We start from the raw sequence: 25,528 nt of genomic DNA, 5'->3' as shown, positions 1-25,528 counted from the left end.
TCCTTTAGTTGGGGAAAAGACAGCCTCTTTAACAAATGGTGCTGGCATAACTAGATATCCATCTGCAAAAAACTGAGACAAGACCCACACCTCACACCATACACAAAAACTAACTCAAAATGGATCAAAGACTTAAAAATAAAATAAAAAATGATAAAGATCATGGAAGAAAAAATAGGGACGATGCTAGGAGCCCTAATACGTGGCATAAACACAATACAAACCATAAGTAACAATGCACAAGCACCAGAAGACAGAGTAGATAAATGGGAGCTCCTAAAAATGAAACACACTCATCAAAAGACTTCACCAAATGAGTAAAAAGACAACCTACAGACTGGGAAAAAAAATTTGGCTATGACAAATCAGAGTGTCTAATCTCTAAAATCTACAAGATATTGCAAACCTCAACATCAAAAAGACAAATAACCCAATTAAAAATGGGCAAAGGATATTAACAGGCACTTTGCCAAAGAAGATATTCAGGCAGCTAACAGACACATGAAGAAACGCTCACGATCATTAGCCACTAGAGAAATGCAGATCAAAACTACAATGAGATATTATCTCACCCCAACAAGGCTAGCATTAATCCAAAAAACACAAAATAATAAATTCTGGAGAAGTTGTGGAGAAACTGGAACACTTATACACTGTTGGTGGGAATGTAAAATAGTGCAACCACTTTGGAAATCGACTTGGTGTTTCCTTAAAAAGCTAGAAATAGAAGTACCATAGGATACAGCTATCCCGCTCCTTGGAATATATCCTAGAGAAACAAGAGCCGTCACACGAATAGATATATGCACACCCATGTTCACTGCAGCACTGTTCACAATAGCAAAAAGATGGAAACCACCTAGGTGCCCATCAACAGAAGAATGGATAAACAAATTATGGTATATCCATACAATGGAATACTACGCAATGATAAAGAACATTGATGAAGCCATGAAACATAACATGGAGGAAGCTGGAGGTCATTATGCTGAGTGAATTTAGTCAGTCACAGAAGAAGAAATATTGTATAAGACCACTACTATAAGAACTCAGGAAAATGTTTAAACATAGAAGAAAACATTCTTTGATGGTTATGGGGGTGGGGAGGGAGGGTGAGGATTATTTACTAAGCAGATAGTAGATAAGAATTATCTTAGGTGAAGGGAAGGACAGCACACACTACAGAGGAAGTCAGCACAACTGGACTAAACCAAAGCTAAGAAATTGCCTGAATACAATCAAATACTTTGAGGAACAAAGTAGCAGGGATAGGGGTCTTGGGATCATGCTTTCAGGGGATATCTAGGTCAACTGGCATAACAAAGCTTATTAAGAAAGTGTTCTGCATCCTACTTTGGTGAGTGGCGTCTGGGGTCTTAAAAGTGAAAGCAGCGATCTAAGATGCATCAATTGATCCCAACCACCGGGAATAAAGGAGAATGAAGAACATGAAAGACATAAGGAAAGTATTAGCCCAAGCGACAGAAAGGCCCACATAAACCAGAGACTCCATCAGCCTGAGACCAGAAGAACTAGATGGTGCCTGACTATACCAATTACCTCCCTGACAGGGAACACAACAGAGTCCCGGATGCAGCAGGAGAAAGGTAGGGTGCAGAACTCAAATTCTAGTAAGAAGACCAGACTTAATAGTCTGACTGAGACTATAGGAACCCCAGAAAGCCTAGCCCCTGGATTCTGAGCCCAGAACTAAAACAATTTCCAAGGCCAACGCTTCAGACAGGGATTGGACTGGACTGTGGGACATGAAGTGATATTTGTGAGGTGTGTGCCTCTTAGCTCAAGTAGATACAGGAGACTAAATGGACAGCTTCTGTCCAGAGGTGAGACAGGAAGGCAAGGAGGGTTAGGAGCTGGTAGAATGGACATGGGAAATCAGGGGTGGAAAGGAAGAGTGTGCTGTCACAGTATGGGGAGAGAAATTAGAGTCACATAACAATGTATGCATAAATTTTTGTATGGGAAAAAATTTTACAAAATTCTACTATCTACCATTTCCATTCTCTTATCAAGAAAATATATTGTATTTTTATTATGTCCAAGCTTGATATATAGAACAAAGTGTTAGCAAAGGTCAAAATTCCCATATTATGCAAATATCATAAATAATTGGAAGGTCCTTAGAATAAAGCTTTTAACAGATAGCCTTTTTTTCCTTTGATGTTACTAACTTGATCAAGAACAAAATTAGTACCAGCTCTCTGTGCACCTGTATTTTCTGGGTACTCAGTATGCAATAATAAATAATGTTGACTGGCAGAATATTTAAGGTGACATGTGAGACAGAAATAGGGAACATCAAGTTCAAAGACCCTGAGGAGAGAGTATGGGTAGTGTAGGAAAAGAAAATATATTAGTGTAGCTGGAGCCTGGTAAGCAGGGACACATGGTAGATATTTGAGAGATAAATCAGCTGAATCTTAAGGAATCTTGTTGGTGATGGTAAGTAGCTTACTTTTTATTTTAATTCAGTAAGAATCCATTGAACAGGATAGTGACTTGAATTGACTTACATTTTACAAAGAATGTGGGTGATTATTTATATGTAATTGTTTTCACATGTAATTAAAATATTTATTTTAGAAATAATTATTCTAGAAAGTGGTCCATAGGGTTCACCAGACTTCATTAAGACATGTTAAGACCACAGAGATGACAGCAAGTATGGAAACAGAAAAAGAGCAACCACATAACTACAGTACACCAGAAAACAAACAACGATAGTTTTTACTATTAATATGCAACTAAAAATAAATATAAATGAACAGATTTAAAATATTTTTTGGAGGTAAACCCAAAAGTCATGCTAGTGGGTTGAATGTGGAGATGAGAAAAAGAATTATGAATGACTCATAGCCTTCTGTTGCGAGCAATTGGCTGGTGATGCTTACAAGACTTTTGTTCCACACGTTATGAGTTCTGCTTAAAATTAACTCTTACTGTTAGAAAAAAGAAGAACATTTACCTGATGTCTCTTTAAAGAAAAATATAACCGAAGAAATATCAGCATTTTGGGGAAGAGTTGGGTTTATTTTATATCTTTATTTTATTTTATTTATTATTTTTATATCTTTATTTTAAAATTATCAGAACTATAGAATGATCCGATACAGTGATACTCAGATACAGGTGATCATCATATCATCATTCAGGTTTTCAGGTATCATCAGATTCTTCAGGATTTTATATTATCACCATCAGGTTATCATCAGATTCAGGTTATCATCCAGGTTCCTGCTCATAGAATTTTCATATGTGGATTAGAATATTTGATATAACTAGCATATAAATAAACGTAGCTTTATACAAAAGATGTAAATCTGGCTACTTATTTCCGTCACATCTTAAACTGCTTTATACATGGCCTCTAGCAGTCACGTCATTCTTTCAATTAATAGCTATTATTTGTATTGTTCTAAGAAACTTGGATTTATCTTTTTCTTTTTTTCAAATGGGGAAAAATTACAGCTTCCAAGAGGTATTCAATTTTAAGTGGGGAATCACAAGAGAGAAATGTGAATTATGCTAGTTAGAAAAAAGAACAAAAGACAATTATAAATTATTATTCGACGCTGGCATATTTAAGTGGAGGAGATGCAAAGGACAAATTAGAGGCCAAAATCAGAGATACAGAAGAAAATGTAAGGTTTTTTTAAAAAATAAAAATAAAAAAAGCATACGAAGGGGCTGTTAACAGCAATGAGCTTTCACATTGCAAAAAAAAATATAGACTGTAACGATGATGTGCCAAAATGACAGGTATGACAGGCACAAATCAGTGATGGAGATATTTACAGAGGTGTATGACAGCTGTAGGCAAAATTCTGAAGTAGGCCAAGTTTGTTTTCAGTGGCCTCTCACCTCCCTTCCAGCATCCCTGGATCCAACTTGAAGCACTCCGTTACCTCACTCTGACCCCATGATGTCTATGCTTTTCCTTGGCTGATGTCCATGTAAGTCAGCAGTTCCTGGTCAGAACTCCATCACTGACACAGACCAGTAAATTCTACCTATCATGGTTAGCGTTCAGTCAGGTCCTGACCCCTTATGACCAACTAATTCAAGGAAGTACACTCATTATTGCTAAAGGTTGCTTAGCAATCTAAGTGTCACGTTTCTATCTCACATCACATATTCAGCCTTAAAGAATGATAGTTAGGGCAGGAAATAGGGCAGCATGTCATTCTAGCAGGGAAGATGACATGCAGAAGGTTGCCTTTCAGGAATGTGGAAATTATATCTGGTAGGTGTTTACTGAGTTGACATGCACATAAGATTGACCAGCAAAATGTCACCATGCTCCTTTGTGTGTCTGTCCAGTTAAGGACAATAAGAGAAAATATGTGATTTATAAGCTCTACTTTTATAAAAAGTAGTTGAGCAGTGAGGTAAATTATATGAGAAAGGTAGAAAGAGAAAAACCAGTAGAAATTTTCTGAGAGAAATAATTTAAATATGCACAGAAATTTTTACAAAACTTTCATTCATATTAATTCAATGTGTTATTTTTAGTTAAAAATTTGTTTTACACTGAAACTGTTAATTTAATTACATGTATTTATCAATCATATAATTTCAAGAGTTTATTTTTTTCCAAACTATTATAACATAATGAACCTTTTCTGACGCACATGAAAAGAACTGACATATAATTGAAAGAATAAAATAAAATTGGATGTTGATACTTTATAGAACAGTACACTGTGTTATGCTAAGAAATACTGTAAAAACTATTACTACGTAAATCAAAACATCATTTAGTTACATTTTAAAGAGTTCATTTTATATGTAATTCAATATAATATAAAAAAGCAAATATGATTGAAATAACTAAATAAAAATTTTATTAGCTATAAAAAAAAAATAAAGAAACCCTTGTGGCATAGTGGTTAAGAGATACAGCTGCTAACAAAAAGGTCGGCAGTTTGAATCCACCAGGCATTCCTTGGAAACTCTATGGTGCAATTCTACTCTGTCCTATAGGGTCGCTATGAGTCAGAATCAACTTGACGGCAGTAGGTTTTTTTAATAGCAAAATGGAATAAATATACAAAAAATGTGATAAACTATAATGAAAAAAACAACATAATCGTTATATAAACTTGCCCTGCATTTATCAACAGAATTCTTGTTCTTAAATTCTAATAATTTAGATTTGAAATTGAACTGTCCAAATAATTAACTTGAATTCTTTATTATTTCAGTTTTCACAAAATATAAAGCTATAGTATATATTTGTCCCCACAGTTTCTTAAACTGTTCCTCACAAGATTTGACTTATCTTCTCATTCAGAAAAGCATTTACATATGGCTTACTGATCTGTTTATAGCAAATGGCAAAACCTCTAGATGTTTGCCTAAAATGTGTATATAAAATGTTCTACTGTTTTGTGTCAGGCAGCAGTGAAAAGGCAAATGATAAGATTTCAATGGCATCAAGGAAGTGTAAACCAACAAAAACCTCAAAAAACAATCACAAAAAAATATTAAAAGGACAATTCTTTAGCACAGAGTACCCCATATAAATAATACCCTAACACAATAATTAACATTTACATTCAACCAGTAAAGACACTATCTTTGTGTTAAATAAGTAAGTGTGAAAGTGCCATATGATTTCATTTATTTTTGTAGGCAGAAAATTATTATTGCTTCTGACATTCTGGAACCTCAGCTGAGTGCCCAAGAGGTCCATTCCCCTTGTCAATAACATTTGACTCTTGAAAAGTTCACTGCAAAATTATCTTGAAATATTTGCCTTCATGATCAATTACAATAACAATACCACAATTGCCTAAGTGCTTTCTGGACTTTGAATGATTTAGTCACAGAACTTTAATGGTAATTTTTTAAAAAAGGGGGTTGGACCTTGGTTCAAGTCCATATTTAATATATAGAGTTAATTCTTATAGTAAAAATTAGTGTAATGATTAACAAAATATCATCTTGACCATGTCCTGTCAAATATTTTAAAATACACAGTTAATCCAACCATCATAGCTGGTAGTTTCAGAGCCACAGTGTTATAGCCAGTCTCTCAAATGACCTCCAAAATTAACCTTGTCACACCGAATACCGCTGATTTGTGAGACTAATAGGATATTGTGGAAATGATGGTGTGTGACTTCTGAGTTATCAGATACAGGAGAAAGTACCAACTTGTATAGTGACAGAGAGTGCCTGCTATAATTTGGAAGGTTGAAAAAAAAATTAATGAATTATATGATCTAGATAATATTTCCACGCAGAGTGTTGAAGGTGTCACTTGATGCTTATTGGTGGCACAAATGATTAAGCACTCAACTACTAGCCAAAAGGTTGGCAGTTCAAACCCACCAAGAGTCATCTCAGAAGACAGGTGTGGTGACCTGCTTCAGAATGGTCACAGCCTTGAAAACCCTATGGAGCAGTTCTACTTTGCACAGAGGGGGTTGCCAAGAGTTTGAATCAACTCAATAGCAACTAACGACAGCAACAGTAAAATACAAAACAATGATAAAATAAAGAAAATAATGTTGGACATAAAGAAGCAAGGACCTTCTGGGTTTCAAAATTCCCAGACTCCCGAGATGGAAAAAAAAAAATGTTAAAATTAAGTAATGTTGAGACAGAGTCCCCACAGTGCTGTATTCTTTACCTGGGTTCCTTCCTTAACTGTGTTGTATTGAAAAATCGTTTCCTTTGCTGCCCACCCACCCAGCTTCGCACTTCAATCCTGCTTTTGCTTGGAGGTTATATGTAAACCCCATTGCGCCTGTTTAGTATGATTAAGAATGTTGCTGATGTAACTTGTATGAAATTCCTACTTGTAAACCCCTTTAAAAGTAACCTACCTGTCCGCCCTTGGCTAGCAGTCAGTCTTCGCAGCAGCAGCTCCAACTGACTCCACTTCCTTGTACAAGTAAATAAAGGTGACTTTCCTGTTCTCCCACTTCAGTCTTTCATTTATTGGCCAATACTGAGTCACGCCGAGTGAGAACGTGGGGTTTCCACCCGGTAACAATGACATCTGGGAAAACATCAAATCCAAGGCATGTTCAGAAGGATATGGTTGTATTAGTTTCCTATTGCTGCTGTAACAAATTACTACAAACATAGTGGCTCTAAACAAACAAACAAAATTATCATCTTACAGTCTGGAGGTCAGAAATCTGAAATGGGCCTTATGGGGCTAAAATCAAGGTGTCAACAGAGCTTACATTCCTTCAAGAGGTTCTAGGGAGGAATCTGTTCCTTCCCATGTTCACCTGCTAGAGGCTGCTCACAGTGCTTGGTTCATGGTCACATCACACAAATCTCTGATTCATTCATCACATCCATTTTTTTTTTTAAATTCTGATGCTTCTTCCTCACTCTTAAAAGAATTCTTGTGATTACATTGTGCCCACCCAGTTAATCCATGATAATCTCCCCATCTCAAAATCCACAAATTAATCATATTTGCAAAGTTCTTTGTGCCGTGTAAGGTAACACATTCACAGATTTCAGTAATTAGGACAAAAACACCCTTTAGAGACCATTTTTCTGCCTACCACATGGTAGAATAATGAAAACCAGAGTGTGATTGTAAAGTCCTTTGATAAAATTTCACAAATATCTAAGGCAGTGCCTCAGAGAACTAACATGGAAAAACAATCACTTACAAAAATATAAAGCACTGGTTCTCAGCAGCCTCCACAGAAGCACAAGTAGTGAAATACATATCTCACTTTCTAATTTGTGGGTATGGTCTAATAGTGTAAATGCCAGTAACATTAACTGGAGACAAAAAAATGTTTTAACAGAATTGTACTATATGACAGCTTGAACTGAAAGAGACAAAGATAGAACAAAATGAAAAATATCAGGTATTACTCACAGGAGTGCTCAAGAACCTTAGTGTATCGTTCCTAGACCTTGAGATCTACTCAAGGAACAACAGGTCATGCTGTATTTCAGAAATGCTATGGAACAGTGAGTGACTACTGTATGTCTCCTATATTTTCCCCTTTTTGAATAGAAAGATCTCTGCCAGTTATTCTATGCATGCTCCACAAGTGAATGCTGAGTTTATGGAAAGTGAGGAAGATAGTTTGTCTCTTTAGTTCATAAGTCTTCAGATTGAGAGGACCTGCCCTCTATGCACCACACCTGACATGTCTCATCCACACCTAAACCTGATTTCTAAGACAAGATCCTGTATCTTGAGTTGATGTTAGAAATGGATGAGAATTTGTAGAGGCTTTGGAGGGAAGTAGTATCTTTTGCATGTGGGGGAGACCATGAGTCACTGAAGGCCAAAAGAAAGACTAGGTTAACCTGTTTTAAGATAAGCCCTGATGAATCTCATCTCCTTGTATTTATGTACTTATGTAGTTCTCTTCCACACTGAATTAAGCTTTTAGACCAATTAGATATTGTAGACATGACGGTGCATGAATTCTGAGGTTATGTCATAAAACACATTGACGTTTCTGACTTGTTCTCTTATATCACTTATTTCTGGGAAGCCACTTAACATGCCATAAGGACAAAGAAGTAGCTTCATTTTCAGAAAACATGTGTTCCTACTCGGCATCCCACTTCAGTTCCATTTTCTTCCATCCAGATAAATTGTAACAATTCTAACAACCACATCCTCCGACTTGTGTGACTCAGTGTATTTTAACAATATGCACCTCAAGACAAAGGATAACTTATCGGTGTTGTTGTGTGCCATCGAGTCAATTCCTAGCACCAACCACTAATGACAGTCAGAATTGATCAAACATGCAATCAAGATGCACTGATAATTACTGGTGATTGGAGTGCAAAAGTTGGAAATGAAGATGGATCTGTAGTTGTAAAATACAGCCTCGGTGATAGAAATGATGCCAGAGATCGAATGACAGAATTTTGCAAGACCAACAACTTATTTATTGCAAATACCTTTTTTCACAACATAAACAGCAACTTTACATGTGGACATCACTGGATGGAAAACATAGGAATCAAATCAAATCAAATCAATATCTTCAGTCAGAGCTAACCAGGACCAACTGCAGGACAGATAATCAGTTGTTCATATGCAAGTTCAAATTGACGCTGAAGAAAAACTAAGTCACGAGAATCAAAATATGACCTTGAGTATATCCCAGCTGAATTTGGAGAGCATCTCAAGAACAGATTTGACGCACTGAACACTAATGACTTAAGACCAGATGAGTTGTGCAATGACACCAAGGACCTTGTCTTAGTTATCTAGTGCTGTTATAACAGAAATACCACAAATGCATGGCTTTAACAAAGAGAAATTTATTCTCTTATAGTCTAGTACATTAGAAGTCCAAATTCAGGGCATCAGCTCCTGCGGAAGGCTTTCTCTCTCTGTCAGCTCTCGAGGAAGGTCCTTGTCATCAGTCTTCCCTTGGTCTGGGAGCATCTCAACCCAGGAACCTCAGGTCCAAAGGATGCGCTCTGCTCCTGGCACTGCTTTCTTGGTTGTGTGAAGTTCCCATGTCTCTCTTCTCGCTTCTCTCTGTTATATCTCACAGGAGATTGGCTTAAGACACTATCTAATCTTGTAGACCTCACCAATATAACTGTCACTAATCCATCTTATTGCATCATAGTAATAGAATATACAACACATAGGGAAATCACATCAGATTACAAAACTATAGACAATCATATAATACTGGGAATTATGATATAGCCAAGTTGACAGATATTTTTGGGAGACACAACTCAATCCATGACAGACATCATACATGAAAAAAGCAAAAGGTCATTAAAAAGACAGGAAATTAAAAAAAAGACCAAAATAGGTGTCAGAAGGGACTCCGAAACTTGGTCTTGAACTTAGAGTAGCTAAAGCAAATGGAAAAAATGATGAAGTAAAAGACCTGAACAAAAGATTTCAAAGGGTGGCTCAGGAAGACAAGTAAAGCATTATAATGAAATGTGCAAAGACCTGGATATAGAAAACCAAAAGAGAAGAACGTGCTTGGCATTTCTGTAGCTGAAAGAACTGAAGAAAAATTCAGGCCTTAAGTTGAAAAATTTAAGGATTCTAAGGGCAAAATCCTGAATGACACAGGAAGCATCAAAAGAAGATGGAAGGAATGCATAGTCACTGTACCAGAAAGAACTGGTCGATGCTCAACCACTTCAGGAGATAGTATATGATCAAGAACTGATGGTGCTGAAGGAAGAAGTCCAAGCTGCATTGAAGGCACTGACAAGAAACAAGGCTCCAGAAATTGACAGGATATCAACGGAGATGTTTCAACAAACAGATACAGCACTGGAGGTGCTCACTTGTCTCTGCCAACAAATTTGGAAGAGAACTACCTGGCCAACCCACTGGAAGAAATCCATATTTGTGCCCATTCCAAAGAAAGGTGATCCAACAGAATTCGGAAATTATCTAACAATATCATTAATATCAGAGACAAGTAAAATTTTGCTAAGGATAATTCAAAAATGGCTCCAGCAGTACATCAACGGGTAACTGCAAAAAATTCAAGCCAAATTCAGAAGAGGACATGGAATGACGGATATTATTCCTGATTTGAGATGGATCTTGGCTGAAAGCAAAAAATACCAGAAAGGTCTTTACCTTTGTTTTATTGACTATGCAAAGGCATTTGATTGCATGGATCATAACAAATTATAGATAACATTAAGAATAGGAACTCCGTAACACTTAATTGTGCTTATGAGGAACCTGTCCTTAGCCCAAGAAGCAGTAGTTCAAATAGAATAAGGAGCTACTGCGTGGCTTAAAGTTAGGAAAGCTGTGTGTCAGGGTTGTATCCTTCCACCACATTTATTTAATATACTGAGCAAATAATCCAAGAAGCTGGACTATATGAAGAAGAACAGGGCATCAGGATTAGAGGAAGACTCATTAACAACCCGTGATATGCAGATGACACAGTCTTGCTTGCTGAAAGCAAAGAGGAATAGAAGCACTTACTGAGACAGCCTTCCATAAGGATTACACCTCAACATAAAGAGAACAAAAATCCTCACAACTGGACCAATAAGCAACATCATGATAAAAGGAGAAAAGATTGAAGTTGTCTATGATTTCATTTTACTTGGATCCACAATCAATGCCCATGGAAACAGCAGTCGAGAAATCAAAGGACGCATTGCACTGGGCATATCTTCTGCAAAAGACCTCTTTAAAGTGTTGAAAACCAAAGATTTCTCTTTGAGGACTGAGGTCTGCCTGACCCAAGCTATGATATTTTCAATTGCCTTCTATGCATGAGAAAGCTGGAAAATGAATCAGGAAGACCAGAGAAGAATCGATGCCTTTGAATTACGGTGTTGGTGAAAAATATTGAATATACCATGGACTGTCAGAAGAACAAACAAGTCTGTCCTGGAAGATTTACAGCCAGAGTGTTCCTTGGAAGCAAAGATGGTGAGATTTTGTCTCAGGTACTTTGGACATGTTATCAGGAGGGACCAGTCCCTAGAGAAAGACATCATGGTTGGTGAGGTAGAGGGTCAGTAAAAAAAAGGAAAACCTTAGATGAGATGGATTGACACAGTGGCTGCAACAATGGGCTCAAACATAGCAACAATTGTGAGGAGGTGCAGGATCGGGCAATGTTTCATTCTGCTATACATAGTCATCACTATGAGTCAGAATCAACTAGACAGCACCTAACAACTAAGTTTGCAGTTAGATTTGCACAAAATCACCAGGTATCTACGGAAGAAAAACAAATAATTTCAAAATGCAGTTTTTAGAAAGGCTTTCCCATCTTATCCTTTTCATTGATGAGGCATGTCTAAAATTCATTGTACTCTCTCACTTAAAAAAAAAGTTTAAAGATAGAATGTTTTTCAATATATGATAGATGCTACACTGATGGTACCAGAAAGAAAAGTTTAATTCTATTATTTTTGATTTTATCCACTGAGTATATTTCTAGGAGAAGTGTTGCTCGGATAATCTGGCATTTATGGACATTTCCTTGCACATTGGGTTTCAGGAACCCTCATATTATTTGCTTCAAGATATATATATTTTACATTTATAACATGTTTATATTATTTGCTCTGTAGATGAATGCCAGTAATTAGAAATTATTGAGTATAAAGATTTCAATTTCCCAAAACAGGATTTTAAACAGTAGTGGTAGATTTTATATGGAAATGAATTTCTACTGTTTGAATATTTCATAAATGTCTACATAACATGAGAATTAAGGAGGTTCTGAAGACAATAAACTATGGATACTAGTCAATTTTCTTATGTTTTTGGAGGTTCAATTTTCTCACACAAAACACAAAGAAAAATCAGAATTTTCTCCCACAGTTACTATGCTATCAAGGAATGGATGTGTGTAATGTAATGTCTAATTCTAAGAAAGAAAGGTAAAATCCACTTGGTTGAGTCCTCAGAGAGCTTACATCTGTCAGTAAATATTTCAAGTTCAAAGTCTTAACCCAAATTGTTTAGACACAATTTACCCACAAATTAAGAATATTGTTCCTTAGAGAGCACTCACTTTTTAAACACATCCTACATTTATGTTTAAACCATATACCAAATTATCCATGTTCAGTAAGTGAAAAGAAAATATGGATGCAATACACTCAGCTAGATAATTTTCTTCTTGTAATTATCTTACATTGCCAGTCAATTTGCAACCAAAATTTTGTTTGGGGAGAGTAGAATCAGAATAAATGGAGGCAGTGAAATAATTTGTAATTTTAATATCATCAAGCTCACAGGAAGTGTTTGGCATGGCAAGCAAGGAGCCAGAACGTATTTTTAACAAGTCTTGTATTGGCAAATTTGATTGTCTTTCTTCTGTGATTACTGAGTATGAAGTTGAGGCAATTCCACATAATTAATGTTGTATCTGGAATCAGAATTCTTGGGTTACAAACTTTTAACAGAGTATGTTTAGAAACTCTCTAAATATTAATTAACATTTTCTTGGCATTTAATCTTTCAGAGAAGTCTGAGAATAATCTGATATGTATTTTTTGTTTGCTTGCTTTTTGTAAGAAACCAGGTAGTTTGTGTATGGATGGATGCTGGTTACTTTTTTCTTTATCATTGTAACTCAAAATACACGGTTCTCTTTTCACCAATTTTGACTAGATTCAATAAGAACTTTCAGGCTACCTACTTAGGTAATTTGTCAAATCAGGTTAAGTGTCTTTTTTTCTACTATAAGATGATTATTATTTTTTTCTTTATGCTATTAAGCTAACATTATATGTTTCTATGTGTGTGTGTGTGTTTCCTTTATCCTCTACATCAATTGTTCACATTATTAGAATATTTGCATTACTGGTTTTATAGTCACTGTTCTGGAATAATGTACCAAAATGTCCCGAGAATGCTGCAGTTCTCCTCAGTGCGTTTTGAATATTTTTCTTTAGTTGAGTATTTATAGATAGCTTTTCCTATAAGTCCACAATATAACACTCCTTCCCATTCTCTTAGTTTTTACAATCTTTTTCAAAGCCCACATTTTAAAAAAATCTTAAAAAATTTTAAAATCTTTTTTTCTGTTTACTTACCTGTGATAAAATAAGTGTCCAAACAGGCTCAATGTTTGCCAAGGAAGAAAATATTGGATTATTTCTTTCTATTGCCACTACTTACCTGGGTGCTTGTTGCATCCAGCTCTCCAATCTGCAGCATGAGATGGATGAATACATCTCTTAAAATCAAGTCTAACTTCTTTAATACCTTTATATAGGGCCATTTCCTAGACTTGGATGCAATTGCTTCACTGTGGCTTACCTTTTAGGTATTTTAATTTGAAACATTATTGCCCTATGGCTTCGATGCTTTTGCTTTATCTGTAAATCTTATGTAGTAGAGCTATAACTCCCATGATCCAAATCATGGCCACCACTTCCTACTCAGCATTCTGACAGATTAAATATGAGAGAGGCAGTCTAAGAAAGGTTTGAAAAGATATAAACTGAGAAGGATATAAAGAGTATTCCATTTCTAGTTACCCAGGTTTTATAGTTGGCAAATTAAGCATCCTAAACTAGCAAGCAGTAATCTGTAAGCCTTCTTAGCCATGCTTCTATAATTAACAGCACGTAACATCTTTGAAAGGAGCCCTGGTGGCGCAGTGGTTAAGCACTCTGCCGCTAACCGAAAGGTCAGCATTTCAACCGACCAGCTGCTCCGCTGGAGAAATATATGGCAGTCTGCTTCCGTAAAGGTTTGCAGTCTTGGAAACTCACTATGGGGCAGTTCTACAATGTCCTATAGGGTTGCTATGAGTCAGAATCAACTCAATCGCAAAGCGTTAGGTTGGTTTAACATCTCTGAGTCATCAATAGTTTTTTGATATGCCTCCAACTGTTTATACCTCATATTGTGCTCTCATTTCCCTGCCAATTTTAATGGGAATTGGAGAGAGAAAATACTACTGACTCATAAGAATACATTTTAATCCACTGATTTAACTTCATTTTCTGGAAACTTTACTAAGACTACATACTTTATTTGATTATGCCATTTTATTTAATATTTTATATTAGCTGACAAAATGTAATTGATACTAGCTCTCCAAAAAATGGGCAGCACCATAATATATATTGATTATTATATATTTCTAAAGAGATAATTTAGTGAATAATGTTCAGAGTGTGATAAAAGTTGAAAACTATGAAAACAAAGCCTATACTAAAGATATTTATTCAACTAGAAAAAAAGCATAAGTAATGGGCCAACTACCAAGCTTCTTTAAAAAGTCACACCTTACATTGAAGTGACCACATAAATTAACTTATTGGGAATAACATACTATTTCGAATTCAGCTTGTATGCAATATTTTCACATACAGTAACTATTTACATCAAAGCCCTTTGGTTTCAGAAAGAGAACAGTCATAACGTACTTTAAAAGTCAGTCATATGTTTGACTCACTGTTTTGTTCATTGACATATCCCCACAGAATGCAAAAGAATAGCTCAATAAATCTTAGCCTAAAGAATGATTCTATAGACTATATGTCTAAACTGTTCTCAGTTATGTTATTAGTACATAAACTGGGACAACTGGGCAACTTTGAGTTTCCTTCGGGGGGGACCCAAAGTGAAAACTATCTTCACAATAATACTTAGGCATTATCTGCCTTTTGCCCCACTATTTTAACATTTGCACTGATGTTCCAAAAGCAAAAGTTAGTAACTTTCATCAGTGGCACTAAGCTGTATTAGTAGTCATTGTATTCTTCACAGCCATGCACTCATAGAAAAAAAAGACTGCCAGTTTCACTTTTAACATGACCTTAATAAAACAGTAACTATCACTGATTTTATTGTGTCTAGATATCTATGAGTATACATGTCTTTTCTTGATATCCTATATGACAAAGTTGGTAGACTGCATAAAGCACATAAACCCTTCTCATGTAATGCTATTTTTCAAAAAAAAAAAAATTTTTTTTTATTGTACTTTAGATGAAGGTTTACAGAACAGTTTTTCATTAAACAGTCAGTACACACATTGTTTTATCACATTGGTTAGCAACCCCATGACATGTCAACACTCTCCCTTCTTGGCCTTGGAGGACCTTTTTTTCGATGAAAATATACATAGCCAAAGTTTCACAATTTCAAAAGTTTCTACATGTACAATTCAGTGACATCGATTACATTCTTCCAATTGTACTGCTATTCTCACTATCCTTTTCCAAATTATTCCATCACCATTATCTTCAACTCACTGCTCCCTATGACAATGGTTAACAAATCCACATGTCAACACTGTCCATTCTCAACCTTGGGTTCCCTACCACCAGCTTTGCTGTCCCCTCCTGCCTTCTAGTCCCTGTCCCTGGACTGCTGTGCCTCATTAGTCCCGTTTTGTTTTAGGAGGCTGTCCAATTCCCGACTGAATGGCAAACTTCAGGAGTGAATTCACCACTAAGCTAAAAGGGTGTCCGGGGGCCATACTGTTTGGGTTTCTCCAATCTGTCAGGACTGTAAATCTGGTCTCTTTTTTGTGAGCTAGAATGCTGTTCTACATCCTTTTCCAGCTCTGTTCAGGACTCTCTATCGTGATCCTGGTCAGAGAAGTCAGTGGGTCAGTGGTGGTAGCTGGGCACCATCTAGCTGTACTGGATGGAGTCTGGTGGAGGCGGTGGTAGCTGTGGTTCATTAGTCCTTTGAACTAATCTTTTCCTTGTATCGTGTTCTCTTTATTCTCCCTTGCTCCCGAAGGGGTAAGACCAGTGGAGTATCTTAGATGGCAGCTCACAGGCTTTTAAGACCCCAGATGCTACTCACCAAGGTAGAATGTAGAACAGTGTCTTTATAAACTGTGTTATGACAATTAGGCTAGATGTTCACCAACACCATGATCCCCACAGCCCTCCGCCCAGCAATTCAGTCCCTCAGGGAGTTAGGAAGTGTATATGGAGCTACCATGACCTTTCCTTGTGCAAGTTGTGCTGGCTTCCCCAGTATTGTGTACTGTTTTACCCTTCACCAAAGTTACCAATTATCTATTGTCTGTTTAGTTCCCCCTGACCCCTCCCATCCCTCGTAACCAACAAAGATTGTTTCTTTTTGTGTGTAAACTTTTACATGAGTTTTTACAGTAGAGGACTTATACAATATTTGTCCTTTTGTGATTGACTTATTTCACTCAGCATAATGTCCTCCAGTTTCATCCATGTTATGAGATGCTTTGCAGATTCATCATTGTTCTTTATCTTTGCATAATACTCCATTGTCAATATGTACCATAGTTTGTTTATCCATTCATCTGTTGATGGGCATCTAGGTTGTTTCCATCTTTCTGCTATTGTAAACAGTGCTGCAATGAATATGGGTGTCAATATGTCTATTCATGTGATGGCTCTTATTTCTCTAGGATATATTCCTATGAGTGGGATTGCATTTTGTAGTGCTTTTTGTTGTGGTGCTGACGTTTTCTTTGTTCCTCTTACTCTCCTGTGCTGAGTTCCTTTTGTTTGTGGATTTTTTTTTTTCATTTCTTTTGTTTTTGTAGGTTTTGTTTTTACTGAGACTTAATGTTTTTTTTCTTTACTTTGATGAGTAGGTTTGTTAACTTTCTTTGTGGTTACCTTGAAATTTACCCTTATTTTCCTAGATTTCAACCAGTCTATTATTACTTGGTATCGCCTTGCCTTCTTCTCCATTAGAAGGTTCTATACCTACACCTTTTAGTCCCTCCTTTATTATTCTGATGCTCTTGTCATTTTCAGGTTAACCTCTCTGGTATCCTGTTGTAATTCTTTTGGTTTTACATAGTCCTTAAGAGCTCATTTCCTAGGTTGGTATCTGGCTAGTACAATCCTGTGTCTTATATTCAGCCTGTGGTCTGAAGTTGTTTGTTCTCAGATTGAAGGACTCCCTTTAATGAGTCTTGTAACTTTGGTTTGGTTTTTACGTAGTCCCTTAATTTCTGTTTATCTGGAAATGACCTAATTTCACCAGCATATTTGAATGAGAGTTTGAAGGATATGTTATTTTTGGCTGGCAATTTTATTTCTTTCAAGGTTTTATATATGTCATCCCATTGCCTTCTTGCCTGCATGGTTTCTGCTGAATAATCCGAGCTTAGTCTTATTATTTCTACTCTGTATGTGACTTTTTGTTTTTCTCGAGCTGCTCTCAGGATTCTTTGTCTTTAGTTTTAGCAAGTGTGATTATCATATGCCTTGGTGATTTTCTTTTAGGGTTTATCCTATATGGGTTTCGTTGAGCATCTTGGATGGTCAGCTTTTCATCTTCCATGATACTGGGGAAGTTTTCTGTCAGCAATTCTTCAGTGATCCTCTCTCCGTTTTCTCCTTCTGTTCTGGAACTCTGATCACCCACAGATTTTTGCCTTTGATAATATACCACATAATTCTCAGGGTTTCTACATTTCTCTTTGTTCTTTTTTCTGAGTTTTCCTCAAACAGAGTGGTATCCAAGTGTTTGTCTTCAATTCTGCTGATCCTATCTTCCGTCTTTTCAAACCTGCTCCTCAGCCCTTCTATGACACTGTCCATTTTTGAAATCTTGTTGTTTATCTTTGGGTTTCTAATTGTTGTTTTTGTAAAATTTCTAGTTGTGAATTTATTTTAGCATTTTGTTCCTGTATTATTTTCTTGCATTCTTCCATTTTTTGTCTGTATTTTCCATGAATTTGTCTGCCTTTTCCATGAATTTGTCTATTTTTTCATTTTTTTCTCCTTTATGGTTCAACTCTTGGCTAATTCTGAATATTAGAGATTTGAATTCCCTATCAGTTAGGTCTAGTGCCTTTTCTTCTACTGGAAGTTCATCTGGTGCTTTATTTTGGAAGCCTACTGGAACCATCCTGTCCTGTTTTTGTAAATGTTTTGATATTGTCTGCTGTATTTGGGGCATTCAGTGGTTATTTTCCTCGTTTATTGATTGTAGATTTGTTTGTCTCATCCTGCTTTTTTGTTTTATTTGGTTATATCTGAGCAGGTGGGCTGTGCAGTCTTTGTTGTTTGCTCATCTGTGGGCATGATACTTTTCACCTCCTTCTCCAATGGGCAGGGTCAGTCACTCAGGTATGGTACAGCAGGGCAGGTCCAGCCAAAGGGGAGTTGCTGGCACATACCAGGGTGTTTGTGGCACATACCAGGGCTGACAGTGCAGACTGGGAATCAGTGCAGGGCAGGTTCCAGTAGGCCGTGCCTGTGCTGTGTGGGAGTGTGATGTTCAGCACACAGTGCAGGCAGTAAGGAAGGAGGGGGTAGATTGTGATGTGTGGAGCTAAGACGGGTATGGGAAAGATGAGAGGAGAGAGGAACAGGAGCCAAAAACATACACACAAACCAGAAAGAGTGCTAAGGGAGCTTGCTATTGGAGTGGAGAGATGAGAGACTGAGAAATGGGAAAAACAAAAATGAAAAAAAATAAAATATAAAGGGTAAAAGAAAAAAACGAATAAATCGATAACTGGAAATAAAGAAAGACAAAAAGGGAATAAGAGAGAAAATAAAACAAAAGAAAGAAACAAACAAAAACAAACAACAAAAAAAAAAAAATAAGAAAAAAGATATGCCCCCAGGGATGTCCCTGTGCGTCTGTGCGGAGTAAGGGAGTAGCTTCCAAGCTGCGTGGTACTACCCAACTAGAAGGGGCTCCCAAGCCGAGAAAAGAAAAAGAAAACAAACAGACAAATCAAAACAGAACAAATCAGAGCAAACAAACAAAAAAGATCCGGGGGTCCCATCAGCGCGGTGGCACAGGCAGGGAAGTAGTTTCACAGTCAACCAGTGTTTCACAGCCTTTCAGGAAGAAGCAAAGATGGTGCACAGAGCCAGGTATTTGAAACAAAGGAGTGGGAGGTGGTGAGAGGTAAGGAAGAAATCTAAAGAAGTGGAAAAAGCAACACCAGCAGCCAACAAAAGGCACTCAGGGAGCCGGCCAGTGTGGCCGGGTGGAATCCAAGCAACACTGGGGTGAAGCTCGTGTTTCTTGGCCAAGAGACTGTGGCTGCAGGAATCAGAGGAGGCTAAGTGCGGGTGAAGAAGGGTGGGGGTGGGAAGGTCTATATCACTGGTTACCGGTTGTTCTGTCTCCTGCTGGAAGCTCCGTGAAGCTGCTTTCTTGAACCTCCTGTTCGTTGATCTCCGATAGGGGTCCAAGATGGTGGATCTGTGCTGCGGTAGCTGATAGGGGACCTCTGCATGTGTCTTAGGCCGGGTTCTCTAGAGAAGCAAAACCAGTAAAGTGTTTAAATATATATAGAGAGAGATTATATCAAGGAAACAGCTCACGTGACTGTAGAAGCTAGAACGTCCCAAGTCCGTGGATTAGGGTAGAGGCCTTTCTCAAGTCACACAGCTGCAGAAACTTGCAAGCCCAAGATTGGAAGGTCTCCCACTCACATGCTGTGCAGATCGATGAATCCCAGGTTTGGCAGATGAGCTGACAGCTCAAGTCCCAAGAACGGGAGATGAGACGACAGGAAGCAGCTGCAGGATCCAGAGAGAGAAAAAAGCCAGAAAGTCTGCTTATATACAGAAGCGGGCCACACCCACAAGGAGACTCCCTTTCATCTGATTGGCTACTCACAGTATATTCAGTCATGGGAGTGATTACATTAAAACACGGAGAATCATGGCCCAGCCAAGTTGACACACAATCTTAACCATCACAGCATGTATCTCTCCTTGCTCTTTGTTCTTGGTCAGTTTCTTATTCCATTCAGTGCTTCGCTGAGTTCTTTATCTCTTCATTTGATGCTTAGGGTTTCAGGATTGATGTGTGACTCTGTTTGACTTAGAGGGACGGCATGGTGCTTCCGACTATAGCGCCATGTTGCCTGGAAGTCTAACGCTGTTGTTTTTAAAATGACTGACAAACACAGTGGATTTTCAGACTTGGATATTTTGGCAGACATTCTATTAAAATGTGGCAATAATACCAAAATGTATCAAAAGTAATAAAAATATCCCTGGAATCTCTATCAGCCCAGAACTGAAACAATTTCTGAGACCAACTCTTCAGATAAGGATTGGACTGACTGCAGGACATAAAGGGATACTTGTGAAGAGTGTGCCTCTGAGTCAAGTAGATACAAGAGACCAAAGGGGCAGCTTCTGTCCAGAGGTGAGATGGGAAGGCAGAGAGAGTTAGGAGGGGGTTGAATGGTCATGGGGAATCAGGGGCGGAAAGGAGGAGTGTGCTATTGCAGAATGGGGTGAGCAATTAGGGTCTCATAACAATGTATGCAAAAAAAAAATTTTTTTTTTGTATGGGAGACTACCTTGAAATGTAAACTTCATTTAATTATAACAATAAAAAAAATAAAAATAAATTAATAAAAATAAAAGAAAATCCAGGGAAATAGCCAAGAACAAAACATAATATGGTATATGCTAAAGGTGAAATTTCACATCAATCATGTTGAATATCTGTTAACCATCTAAGCGAAATATATGTAGCACAGACTATTTTGTATATAAAATATTAGAGTGAGTACAGAACGAGATGCACAATAGAAAATGAGAAAATTGTATATTCTTTATTATGCTCTTATTATAGAGGCATCATTGACACAACTTTTATTCAAAGTAATATAAAAATAAATAACTAAATCATGGAATTTCATTTTTCAAATTCATCCTTAGGAGACAATCAATGAAGTGTGGAAATATGCATGTATAAGAAGGCTATTTGTAAATATAGGGTCACTATGAGTAGGAATCAACTTGACGGCAATGAGTTATGGATTTGTAAATATATCTTGCAGTGCATAAACCTGGAAACAACATAAGGTCCACATTCAGACAATAAAAATACATACAGCCCAGGAAAATGAAAATGTTTTTATATGCTTCTTGATAGAGAGTGACAAAAAATATTCCATAACAAATGCAGATTAGAAAAGAGTGTTCTATGATGACAGCAGTGTATCTATATAAATTCAGGAGAAAAATCTGGAAAGATTTACACAAAATGATGAGGACTTTATTTTGTGTGGTTGGATTTCGGGTCATTTTTTTTTTTTTTAAATCTGTATTTGGTCAGTTTTTCTTCCTTTTTTTAAATCTGCAATTGCTTTTTTTTTTTAATATAATGGATGAATATGTTTTGGGTAATAAAAAGTTTTAAAGAAAACTTGTAATAAATTTGTAAGTATGTAAGCTGAACAGAGGAGCCCTCATGCTGCAGTGGTTAAGTGCTCGGCTGCTAACTGAAAAGTTAGCAGTTCGAATCCACCTGCTCCTCTGTGGTAGAAAGATGTGTCAGTTTGCTTCCTTAAAAGATTACAGCCTTGGAAACCCTATGGGCAGTTCTACTCTGTCCTATAGGGTTGCTATGAGCTGGAATCAACTCAATGGCAATCGGTTTGATTTGGTTTTGGAAGGTGAACAGAAGAGTAAATGTTAAAACTATCTCGGTGTATTGTCTTTTCAGTTGTGTGAGTCTCACCCAGCTGAATAAGGGATGAAGTAAAATTTTTGTGACAGTAAAAATTTTGGAGATTTTTTGGTGGTTTTTTTTTTTTTTTTTTTTTTTTGGTTTTAATGAAGAGAAGTTTATTTCCTCATGGTCAAAGTAGGCTAAAACTCCAAATTCAGGGCATCAGCTCCAGAGGAAGGCTTTTTCTCTCTGTCGGCCTTCTTCTCTTCAGTTTTCCCCCAGACTAGTAGCTTCTCTGCGCAGGGACCCCGGTCCAAAGGACGCGCTCTGCTCCGGGCACTGCTTTCTTGATGGTATGAGGTCCCCCTGGTGGATTTTTTGAAATTCTTAATTGGACTCTGCTCTTTTTGTTCTTCATTTCAGTCACATGATTAGTTAATATCTTCAATGTCAAAATAATTTTCCTTTATTTTCTAGGAGAGCAGTCATCAAATATACTAATGAATTGAAGAATGGAACTCATAAACACAAATCAGCTAATCAAAGGTAAGATTTTTCTAAGTGCTTCTTAGGTGTTCAGTACTTTGCAGTAAAAACATTGCTTTCTTGAAATCCAAGAGGACATATGCCCTAAGGTTGCTGAAAATACTTGCGTTGCTAAGTGTTTGGCAGAGTACAATATGAAAAGATGTCAAACTACTTTTTTTTTTTCCTGTTGAGCATTGTCTCCCAAAGGTATTGTGACCTGCAATGATTATTTTCCCCTAGTTGCACATTGGTTTGCATTATATAACATAATTTCTATTAATTGCTAAGAGAATCTCTATAACATTAAGTGTTGCTTAGGAAAATACATTATTCTTCAGGAGAAACATGTTGTTTAAGGAACATTTACTCAGATACATTGTCTTCTTATTAGATGATTCAAACTATGTTCTGAAGAGAGAGACAAGGCACCCACTCAGTTAAGCATATGAGTAACAACAAGGAAGAAAAACTAGGTATTCATAAAAGTGTATTATTTTCTATTTAACATAATTTACATTTTCAGTGCCACTACCCACATTCAGGTGACATATCTTTTACAGACACATAGCTTAAAGTTCAATTGGTTGACTTCTGGTTATGATTTTGCACAGCCAGACAGGACACTGGGAACCACATTGCTGCTGAGGGATGTAATGCCTAAAGTAGTACAAAATATTGATAATATTTTCAGATAATGGACAGCATGATTGAAATTGAGGTGGTACCATCACTATGCTTATGGTCAGAACAGCAAAATTTTCCACCCTCTTGATAAGTACTTTTCCAACAGGACTGGAATCACAAAACATGGAAGTAGGAAAGGAGGATGTCCCAGTATTTCCCCTTTATCCTTTGTTCTTTAAAAAAAAAAATACAGTTAGTATGGAGCGGTTACAATCTCAATATCTGTTTGTTACTTCAACATAGAAACTGTGCACTCTGTGACTATGATCTAGTTCGTAGGATTATCAGCTGGCTTGGGTCAGAAAGGTTAAGACAGATAAACATCATACTTTTCAGTGAGTACTACTTCCTGTAGTAAGAGGTAAGGAAAAGGTTGGGTGACAGAAAAAAAAAAAAGGTCCAGGGATTATGTGCACTATTACCCTTCACATTCACAAAATACAATGACAAGGTTTCATATTCCAGGGGCTTGTCTGACTCAAGAAGAACTTAGTGAGCAGACAGATCAAAATTAGAGTTTAGCTAATCAGGTGACAACCATTTGACTAATTTGACAGTATATCTCCAGGGCAATGGATATAGAAATGGTAACAGAGGTAAAGGTGATTTTCCTATTTAAAGGTAAATTTATCATTTAAGAAAAATACATTCTCAAGAGAAATAAACCTCTAAAATTGCAATGTAGATGCAAGAAAAAAATATATGCAATTGACAGTATTTTTAAATAGCACTAATGACTACTGGAATGTCTTCAAATACTAAGATATATATGGTATAAGTGGACAGGATATGAAACAAGACAATTAAAACAATCATTTTCTAACACAGTGAGTCATGAAAGGAGCATAATGTAGTAGAAAGTGCTCAAGTCTGAGAGTCAAGAAACCAGTATGTTTTTTTCTAAGATGTGCTACTAGTTCATTCTGGGACCTTAGCCAGCAAATTTCATCTTTCTGAGAACATGAGGTGGTGGGAGTAGATAACATCTTTCATCTCTGTAGTTATTTTCATTATAGATGCCTGTTAATATTGCTAAAAGAAGAACATCTTTTTTTTTCCTGATCAAACTGGTATTAAGTATAAACACTCTAATTCTTTAGATGGAAAGTATTTCTTTTTTAAATTGAGTGATTATAAGACACACTGAACACTTAACAAAATATAATCATTTATATAGCATAGAACTACAGTGTGAGGATGTATTAAGGATCAAGGTAGCTCTGAAAACAAACAAACTTGCACAAGGCCTCTGTAATATCCTCTTAAACTTTTCTATTTAGTTTTGATCCTCCCTCTTACAAGCAATACTGACGGAAAGACATGAGCTTTGTGTTTAAATTTTTAATAACAAAAAAATGGAAGATTATGCCTACAAATATGCAATAAACATCATTTACTTGGTACATCACACCTTTAGTATATGTCAAATGAAAGGTATTCTTTATAATTTTTTAATTGTTGAACAATTGTGTTAGGAGATAAAACATAAACAATGGCTTTCTTCTAAATTCCAGGTTGTTGCTGTTATTGTTGTTAGGTGCTGTTGAGTCAGGACTGACTCATAGTGACCCTATGAAACACTGCCCGGTCCTGCGCCATCCTCACAATCATGCTTGAGCCCATTGTTGCAACTACTGTGTCAGTCCATCTCGTGGAGGGTCTTCCTCTTTTTCGCTAACCCTCTACTTTACCAAGCATGATGTCCTTCTCCAGGAGCTGATAACATGTCCAAAGTATGTGAGACCAAGTCTTGCCATCCTTGCTTCTCAGGAGCATTCTGGCTATACTTCTTCCATGATAGATTTGTTCGTTCTTCTGGCAGTCCATGGTACATTCAATATTCTTTGCCATAGCCATAATTCAAAGGCATCAATTCTTCTTCTGTCATCCTTATTCATTGCTCAGCTTCGCATGCATATGAGACGACTGAAAATACCATGGCTTGGGTCAGGCACACCTTAGTCCTCAAAATGACATTTTTGCTTTTGAACACTTTAAAGAGGTCTTTTGCAGCAGATTTGTCCAATGCAATGTGTCCTTTGATTTTTTTGACTGTTGTTTCCATGGGCATTGATTGTGGATTCAAGTAAATTGAAATCCTTGACAACTTCAATATTATCTCCATTTATCATGATATTGGCTATTAGTCTAATTGCGAAGATTTTTGCTTTCTTTACGTTGACTTGCAATCCATACTGAAGGCTGTAGTCTTTGATCTTCATCAGTAAGTTCTGCAAGTTCTTTTCATTTTCAGCAAGCTAGGCTGTCATCTGCATATCACAGGTTGTTAATGAGTCTTTCTGCAATCCTGATGCTGCATTCTTCTTCATATGGTCCAGCTTCTCAGATTATTTGCTCAGCGTACAGACTGAATAAGTATGGTGAAAGGATACAATCCTGACACTTACCTTTCCTGACTTTAAACCACGCAGTATTCCTTTGTTCTTTTCAAATGACTGCCTCTTG

This window comes from Trichechus manatus, unplaced genomic scaffold (assembly GCF_000243295.1).
Source record: "Trichechus manatus latirostris isolate Lorelei unplaced genomic scaffold, TriManLat1.0 scaffold00229, whole genome shotgun sequence".
NCBI lineage: Eukaryota > Metazoa > Chordata > Mammalia > Sirenia > Trichechidae > Trichechus > Trichechus manatus.
The sequence above is the reverse complement of the archived record's forward strand: the minus strand, read 5'-3'. Positions refer to the sequence as shown.